This window comes from Tachysurus fulvidraco, chromosome 19, assembly GCF_022655615.1.
Source record: "Tachysurus fulvidraco isolate hzauxx_2018 chromosome 19, HZAU_PFXX_2.0, whole genome shotgun sequence".
NCBI lineage: Eukaryota > Metazoa > Chordata > Actinopteri > Siluriformes > Bagridae > Tachysurus > Tachysurus fulvidraco.
Window position 1 is genome coordinate 21,072,113 of NC_062536.1, and position 10,000 is coordinate 21,082,112.

The 10,000-nt window shown below is 34.0% G+C and overlaps 1 protein-coding gene and 1 long non-coding RNA gene across 5 annotated transcripts in view; both read right to left on the minus strand.

The window, feature by feature from the left end:
• LOC125139604 overlaps positions 1–9,857 on the minus strand; it is a 13,060-nt gene extending 3,203 nt beyond the window's left edge. Inside the window, exon 1 of the long non-coding RNA XR_007138639.1 lies at positions 9,845–9,857. This is a non-coding gene — a long non-coding RNA (uncharacterized LOC125139604). The remainder of the gene's footprint in view (positions 1–9,844) is intronic.
• LOC113650187 (B-cell receptor CD22-like) overlaps positions 1–10,000 on the minus strand; it is a 1,781,460-nt gene that overhangs the window by 255,109 nt on the left and 1,516,351 nt on the right. The gene's annotated exons all lie outside the window — the stretch shown is intronic.

A 10,000-nucleotide genomic window follows, 5' to 3' on the forward strand; every position in this document is an offset into this window, starting at 1 on the left:
CATAGTGCATCGTTTATGTATTATAAGTTGTTACAAAACAATGTCTGTATTAATACCATATAAAGGATGTATTAAAGAAGTAAATGTGTTTATTTTACAGAATATGATGACGTGGAGGAGAAATCTCAGAAGGACAGGGACCATGTGACTGAGACACGTCTCCAAAGGCCTTTTCTCAGGAAATTACATTTCAACTTTTATAAACACAAAAAATGACTTTATTATACTTCTAATAATTTCATTCATTCTGTTCACCATGTTCATTTTCTCACCTTGTTATTAGTAAATAAATTAGGGAGAGTTAAATCACCTCCATCATTACTTAACAAATGTTTCCAGCTTTCCTTTTACAACACATTTAGTGCTATAAGTCATAGTGAGCTTAAATATCACTGACACACCACACCTCATTTTTCACCAGTTTATTCCATCAAAATCACTTTAATGTTCATTACAATCTTTTGATGAAACAACTGATCTTATCGTTCATGTTGATCTGAAACTTGTGAATCTGTTATTCAATGTTTTTAGAAATGTGTTAATTACATTCCACTTTCCAGAAGAAACCTTGTTTATTACAATATGTTAAAACTTGTTACGAGCCAGAAATATGGAACTGTCTTAAATAGATAAACATTTTTCATTCAATATGTTCAGGTTGTTGTTTTATATTTTAAGATCTAAATCAATATTCTGTGTTTTTTCCTGTTGATGTTCTATACGTCTCCTCATAATATATATAATCAGGGCTGCAGGAAGATGTTTTACATTGTGGAAGCTGGAATTTTAAGCAGCGTTCATGTGACATGTGCTATTACATCACACCTGAATGATAGTAAAATCATTTTCTTTTAATGAGTGCAGATTACAATATTTATACCACAGTGGGGATGATCTGTGGAATTAGAAGGTGTTGATTAATTTCCTACAACAGCACAGCTCTGACAATAGTTATGACTTCAACATAAATGATTAGTTTATATTAATGTGCTCGTTCTAATACGTTATCTTTCCTACAGTAACGTCGTTCACAGGGACTTGTATGATGGACGTTACTCGTTATCTAAACCTAAAATAAACTGATTTAAAACATGTTATATAACAAAGAACAGCGTATAATCATTGATGGTGATGTTTTCTGATTGGAGACGTTTATTTAACATTTATGGAAGGAGTCTCGAGTATCAGCTCTTTGTAACATTATTTTAGCAGCTGCAGTTAAAGTAATCCTGAAAGTAGCAGCACCATCAGTAGCCCTACTTCCTGTCTCCTTGTATATAATGGGTAATGACAAGAAATTAGAATATTTTGTCTAAATAAACAATATGCAATCAAATGTAACATTTTCCTTTCCATTCTTAGTAAATATTGTGTCTTATGCAGAGTTTTATTTACATTTTTAATAAATTTTTTTATGTAATTTTTCTTAAACAAGTAATTAAGTAAACGTTATTTTATAATATAATGTGATGATGTGATTTGATGTGACTCTTGTAGTGATGAATCTGTGTTCAGTGACATTATAGAACATATAACTCAGTAAAAATATATTCTGATCAGAAGGTTGTGAGTTCAAATCTCAGCACCACCGTGAGTGCAACCCTCGATAACTCAACTGTATAAAATCTTCTTCATCCTAATGAAAAAATGCCAACACACAGACACACACACACAGACACACACACACACACACACACACACACACACACACACACACACACACACACAGCTGCTCTCTCTCTCCTAACTCTTTGATATACAGATTTATAGAAATATACACAGGTATAAAGTGTTTAGCTGGACACCCAGCCAGTTACTGTCATGGTTTATGTAGACTCACCCTCCATAATATTACATAAATGAAATCCCTGTTAAAAAAACACAGATATGTAATTCTAATATAAAGTGCATCTAACTGATTTGCACTCTTGGAAACTATTATTATTATTTTTTTTATTATTATAATTTATTATAAAATTTGTATTTATGTTATTAATATTTAGCAAAAATGTGCAAAATTTTGTGACCATATCAGCTTTCATAAAATTTTAAACATGGGATCAAGCAAACATTAAAAAAATATGCAGGAGTTGTGTTTGTATTCAGAAAACTTCTATAATTAATCATATCTATAACTTAATAATAGTGTATGAAAATTATATTATTATTATTATTATTATTATTATTATTATTATTATTATTATTATTATTATTAATACAGCAGCATCCTAACAGCGCTCCCAGCAGTTCATGTGAGAGAAAGTATTTCACTAAACAGAAATCTCAGTTTGTAAATTATTTACTGTTATCTTGTGGATACAATCTTGTAATGCTCTTAAAAAAAAGTTATTATTAAATAATCATTTAAATTTTTTTAGTTTTTATAGTCCTGAAGTCCAGAGTAAATGTGTCTTTATTAATTTAAACATTTAATTGGAAATTAAAAATTCTAGAATATATCAAACAATTGTGATGTTACTTAAAATTATAAATCATTTATTCATGAGTGGAGATCTGTATACTTGGCCCAGTTTTGCTGTTGATTTTGTTTTATTTCTCTTAAAACAATTTGTTTTCCCGGATGTCCTGAAATATTCACCTTGGTTGATCTCTTATTGTATACCACAGCTTTCAAAAGGTTCTTGTGCCGAGATTTAGTCACATTTTAAATAAATTCTTTATGTATTTTTTTTTAAAACAAGTGATTAAATAAAAGTTATTTTATAATATAATGTGATAATGTAATTTGAGTGAGTGACTATTGTAGTGATGAATCTGTGTTCAGTGTCATTATAGAACATCTCAGGCAGTAAAAATAAATAAATATTTATATACTGTTCAGAAGGTTGTGAGTTCAAATCTCAGCACCACCCTGAGCTCACCCCTAAACCTTATATAACTGAACTGTATAAAATCTTCATCTTAATGAATAAAAGCCAACACACACATACACACACACACACACACACACACACACACACACACACACACACACACACACACACACACACACACACACACACACACACACACACACACACACACACACACACACACATACAAACACACACACACAGCTGCTCTCCTTCCTAACTCTCTGATATTCAGATTCTAAGACATACACCCAGGTATAAAGTGTTTAGCTGGACACCCTGTTACTGTCATGGTTTATGTGGACTCTTCCTCCATAACATTATATAAAGTGCATCTAGCTGATTTGCACTCCAGGAAACTATTATTCTTTTCCCAGTTTTATTACTACACTGGTAAAAATGATGTGTTGGATATACTTAAAATATGTATGCACCATTTTTGCATCACACTTTTTAAGTAAACCCAATTTGGAAAAAAATGACTTAAAATTAACAAGAAAACCGTTGTTATATGTACCGTATGTATATGTAAATTTTTGGGTACACTCAACATTGTTTATTTAAAAAAATATGTAACATGATAGAATCTACTAAGTAATTACAAGTTAAGTTAACTTAAAATTTAAGCTCATTTATGTTAAAAAAAAGACAATTAATTGAGTTGAACCAATGTAAAATTTTAACTTATTTATTATCAGCTATTGGTCTGCATATTGCACTGCTGCTTTAATGAGTTAAACACAGAGCACAAATTCCTAGTATGGGTCACCATATGTCACTTAAAATAAATTACACATGCAAATCACACAAAATAAAGCATTTCACTTTGTTTTTTGAAACAGGCTGCAATGTAATGGTGAAGCCTAAAACCACACATCATGAATGTACACCAAATGTGTCACATTAACAAATGAAAGTTCACTTCCAACACGACACTTCCTTCATGCTGCCCCCTTTGCAACACTTTCTTGCTCTGAACTAGAAGGAGAAAAAAACAGTTGTATATTTAGTATGAATAGGCAAGACATTGCAGTGTCTTACTAACATAGACCTTTTCAGTAAAAGATTGTATATACTAAAATGACCTAATATTACACGGACCAGGGCGGGAACAGAATTATCTTAATGCAAACGTGCCAACGCGATGCATGGTCATATTCCTCTGAAATAAACAAATTAACCACTAGAACATTCATTCGATGGAGGCACACTGCTTTTAACAGTCACACAATCGCGTGCACACTCATTCCTCCTTTCATACAATAACATACTTGTACAAACTAGACTTTCATAAGTATTCAAGTATCACATTTCTAATTGTTGAATCTAAATTCGTAGCAATTCAGAAATTCAATTTAAAAAAGTTTCTTACTTGACCACAAATGCATTAACACAAATAAACTAATGTACCTTAAAATGACAAATTCTTACCTCTTTTCAGCGTCTTTGCCTCTTTGCGTTTCAGAAAATATCTTCACCTAACACTACAAACAAGTGTTTATTAATGTCAAAACCTCAAAATCAAATATTTTGCTTAGTTTATAGAACGTTAAGCTTACCCCTTTCCACCGTCTTCACGTGTGCATCACCAGATGCATCCAGTTTTTCCAGATTTGCATATCATGTGGCTCAGTCATATACTTAAAATATTATGTTATAATTACTTAGTTTTGATGCAATTTTAATACTAGTTGATGTGACATGTTTTTTCATTATATTTAGGCATACACTTAGGTTCACCTTGTAACTTATATATTTGACACTATACTGTATATGCTAAGTAGAGGTTGGAAAGTTAAAATTATTTTGTTATTTGTGTTTAGTTTATTTATTTTTATAAGTAATGGTTGTTCAGCCAACGAATCGTTTTTTAGAGTGTATTTAGCACAAAATGCAAAATTTTTGTGACCATATCAGCTTTTGTGAAATTCTAAACATGTGATCAAGCAGATATTAAAACACTTCTATAATGACTCATATCTGTAACTTTGTAATATTAGCAGTTTTATCTATAATAATAATAATAATAATAATAATAATAATAATAATAATAATAATACAGCAAAATCCTAACAGCGCCCCCAGCAGGTCAAATGAGTGAAAATATTTCACTAAACAGAAATCTCAGTTTGAAAATTCTTTACTGCCATCTTGTGGATACAAAATTGTAATGCTCTTAATAAAAAATTGTAAAATAATCATTTAAAATGATTAATCTTTCTAATCCTGAAGCCTGGAGTAAATGTGTGTTTATTAATTTAAACATTTAATTGGAAAATACTCCAAATTCTAGAATATAGCAAACATTATGTAATATTACTTAAAATTCATTCATTCATTTATTCATTTATTTTCTACCGCTTATCCGAACTTTTCGGGTCACGGGGAGCCTGTACCTATCTCAGGCGTCATCGGGCATCGAGGCAGGATACACCCTGGACGGAGTGCCAACCCATCACAGGGCACACACACACTCTCATTCACTCACACACTCACACACTACGGACAATTTTCCAGAGAATCCAATCAACCTACCATGCATGTCTTTGGACTGGGGGAGGAAACCGGAGTACTCGGAGGAAACCCCTGAGGCATGGGAAGAACATGCAAACTCCACACACACAAGGCAGAGGTGGGAATTGAACCCCAACCCTGGAGGTGTGAGGCGAATGTGCTAACCACTAAGCCACTGTGCCCCCCCCCCCCAAGCTCTCTGCAATTTAGAGGGTGATGGAGATGGAAGCCAGACGAACTCCACATACTTTTATCTTTGTGGATGAAGCTGCATTCCACCTGGCAAAAACACGACACAGGGGAAGAAATGTACTGGGACAGAGAGCGACTGTGGAGGTCCCAGGCCAAAGGGGAGCTAACATCACCATGTGTGAAGCAATGTCCAATGAAGGTTTGCTGTTACACAAACCACTTATTTGCCCCTACAATACAGAGAGACTCATTTCTAAATGACCTACATATTCAACTTGTGCCAGCAGAGGAGAGAAGCCAAAGGGCATCAAACTCCCCTTCCTGTTGTTAGTGTTTTTTAGGTCAGTGTGTTGTGAATGAAATGTGTGTTTTTCTGAATGAGAATTGTTGCCAGTGTTTGTTGGTCTGAGTGAGTTCTGTAGGTGAGATTAACTGTTTTGCACACATTCATGCTGGTAATGCTGACTGTGTGAAGAGTTTTGAAAATGTGGTTTCAGTATTGAACAATGATTGTTAGCAGCTGAAAAAAACTGTGAGAATCAAAATGCAGCTTGTTATATTAAAAATAAAGCATAAACTCATTTTACCTGCAAATGATGATCTATTTTATTGTATAAACTTATTTCTTACTTTAAAAAACGGACCTGTGTTCATATGTTAGTCCATGAGTGAGTGAGTGAGTATTGTATATTGTGTCACTATTTTTGTGAAGCAATATTAAAAAAATATATAATTTATATAAATACAAATATGAGTTATTATGATGTTTTATTTTAATGTTCAGAACACAATAAAATCATTTAATTAGTTTTTGTAAAAGAGTGAAATCTTGTTATAAGTCTTATAAATTTATTTTTAGTTTACTCTGTTTCTGTTGTGTGTGTGTGTGTGTGTGTGTGTGTGTGTGTGTGTGTGTGTGTGTGTGTGTGTGTACATTAGTGTGTGTGTGTGCGTGTGAATTAGTGTGTGTGTTTGTGTGTGCATTAGTGTGTGTGTGTGTGTGTGTGTGTGTGTGTGTGTGTGTGTGTGTGTGTGTCCATTAGTGTGTGTGAATGTGCGTGCCTGTGTGTGCATTTGTGTGTGTGTGTGTGTGTTTGTGTGTGTGTGTGTGTGTGTGTGTGTGTGTGTGTGTATACATCATATGTATATGTATACATCGACTGATTCAGTACTTTTGGGCAGTTCAGTGTCTCTGAGTTGTAGCAGTGATGCAAACCCAGCAGTGCTGAACTACACCTGGTACAGAGAGAACGGAGAGCAGATAGGAACCGGAGATTATCTCACCATCAACACGACTGATTCTACACACAGTGGTTTATATTACTGTAGAGCTCAAAACCAGCACGGAGATCACAACACATCTGTGTTCCTGGATGTTCAGTGTGAGTATTTATAAAGTTTAAACACAAGACTATTTTAAAACTCCTTAATGATAATTGTTCTTGTTAGTTCTTATAGTTTCATTACTTGAGTTTTAGACATTTATTTGTCACATGAACATTTGTGACAGGTTCAAAGGGGCAGTAAAGTGAGATGCAGAAGGTCCTTGACTACACAGACAATATAGTAATGTGTGTTGGGTATAAGGAGAGTACAACATAAAAGAAAAGCATTCAGCATTCAATACACATCCAGAAAATCGGTCTTGTTGTTCCATTACTTTCGGAGGACGACTGAATATGTCTTTTAGTCCGTTACACACTGAAATGTCTGCACTAACTCTATTAAAAATAATTTCTTCTTAAGTACATTATTTGTCCTATAGATTGATTTGAGTCACTCTGTTAAAACTGAACATACCTCCACTTTTAGTGTATAGTGTATTTTGGACATGAAACAACAAATACAGAAGTCTTTAATATTGCCCATAAAGGGCAGGTGTAGCTTAAGGCTTTCATTCCAACAAGGAAAAAAAAAAGTTCTGCAATAGAAAATGACTTTTGCAAAGCTACTGAGCAACTCCATTAATTCCTATTACGCAATGGACACCAGTGTCTTTACCTACAGTATGTTGATGAGACCTTTAACTCATCAAAAGCTTGTGAGGAGGACAGCTCGTCCAAAAACCCAAAATAAATATTAGGGGACAGGTGCTGGGCAACAAATAATCAACGTAAAAACAAAAGGAGAATCCGCACACCGATAAACTGCTCCAATAAATATAATGGTGCAACGTTTCGACCATCAGGTCTTCATCAGGCACAAATGTGATCACCTCACCTCTATAAATAGGGAACAGGTGTATGTCTTAATTACACTCGCTTTCAAAATAAGGCACACTATACACACTATACACACAGCATTAATAGTCACATGTCACAAACATATTAAATATACACAGAAAAAATAAAATATAAAAATATACAGTTCATTTCAACAATACAAAGATAACAATTTAAAGATCTATAAAAATGGTTTAATGTCAAACTCATCATTGAGCCCAAGTGGTAACAAAAGTATTAAGAGTATAAATCCAATAACAATCTCTTTGCAGTAATTTTCTCCCATAATCACCTCCTCTTGAGGGCTTTTTTACTTTCTCAATACCAATATATTGTAAAGCACTGATATTATGACCAGCTTGTTTGAAATGAAGTGCTATCGGACTCCGTGTCCTAATGTTACTCCGGTGCTCACAGATACGGTTACACAAGGATCTAGACGTTTTGCCGACATACGCCAAGTCTAGGTCCTTGTGTTTACTTTGACATTAAACCATTTTTATAGATCTTTGGTTATCTTTGTGTTGTTGAAATGAACTGTATATTTTTATATTTTTTTTTTCTGTGTATATTTAATATGTTTGTGACATGTGAGTTGATTAATGCTGTGTGTATAGTGTGTATAGTGTGTATAGTGTGCCTTATTTTGAAAGCGAGGTGATCACATTTGTGCCTGACGAAGACCTGATGGTGGAAACGTTGCACCATTATATTTATTGGAGCAGTTTATCAGTGTGCGGCTTCTCCTGTTGTTTTTACCTTTAACTCATCCCCATGTCAAATCCCCATGTCCTCCATAATGCACATCACCAACACAGAGTGCGTGTACAACGAGTCAGGAGGTTTTATTTTTTACATAAACAACATAATACAATTTTATTTCAATAAAATATATTTTTAAAGTATGAAAAGTAAAAACATTCAATTTCAAATGGAAATATTTTAGTCCAAAAAATGTAAATAAAGTTTTTAATAAAAATGTGTAAAATATGATCTGTGGAAAACACCCCCCCACCCCCCTCCTCTCAGATGCTCCTCAGGTCTCTCCATCCTCCAGCTGTAACAGCACTCAGGATTTCATCATGTGTTCCTGTGAGGTTCGTGGAAATCCATCTCCTACACTGGAATGGAGTTTCTCTGTTCAAACTCTCTCTTCATCTGAGGTGACGTCTATCCACGTGGAGTCTGTGTGTAACACGAGCTTAAACAGCTTTATTACAATCCGTCAATCATTTATAGACACACCCACTCTGCAGTGCATTGGTTCCAACAACCTGGGTGTTGACACGCACCTGTTTAATCATAGCCTTTCAGGTAGGTATCTACAGTGGGCTGATAAATGTTTATGCTTTTGTAGTTTAATCTGATTTTATTTGATTTATTTCCCAGAATGTGGACACACTACAGACCCTCATCTGGTTCTCTCTCTCTCTCTGGTTCTCCTTCACTGTGTTGGCGTTATTGGAGTTCTCATCTACAAATTAATGCAGTAAGTCACAGATTTAGTAATACATCTTCACCTGTCAATTAAAAATAAGGTACAATCTGTTACGAATGGTCAGAAAAATACAAGTAAAAATGATTTTAATGCAGAATGAAGTTTTATGAGTTTGTAGTAAATGAATAAAATGTTTTTAATCTATTTGTTTTCTAGATTGTCCAGGAAAATAAATGTGAGTCCAAAATGAATGGTGATGATTATTATTTATGATGATGATGATGGTGATGATGATGATGATGGTGATGGTAATGACAGTGATAGTGGTGATGTTTATTATGTGGAGTTTCTAGACAGAGTAGATACGTACCCTTCTCTGGAGCTCTCTGCTGTTCAGGACTCTAACAGAGATGTTCAGGAGTCTAACAGAGATGTTCAGGAGTCTAACAGAGATGTTCAGGAGTCTAACAGAGATGTTCAGCACTCTAACAGAGGTGACGTCACCTCATTCATTAACACCCATAATTAACCTTTTTAGTTATTAAATCCAATCCTTATCGATGTGTGTTTTTGTCTTGATTTTCAGCCTCATGGGAAGAAAACACAGCACACGTCTTACTGTTAGAGTAACATTATAAAGAGGTGTCATGATAATGCAGAGTTCCTATAACAGCACATCCACATGTGGCTTTTTATTCTTATACCACTGCAATTTGTCAACAATTACAATTTTTTAACAACAGCTTCTCTTTTTCTTGAAG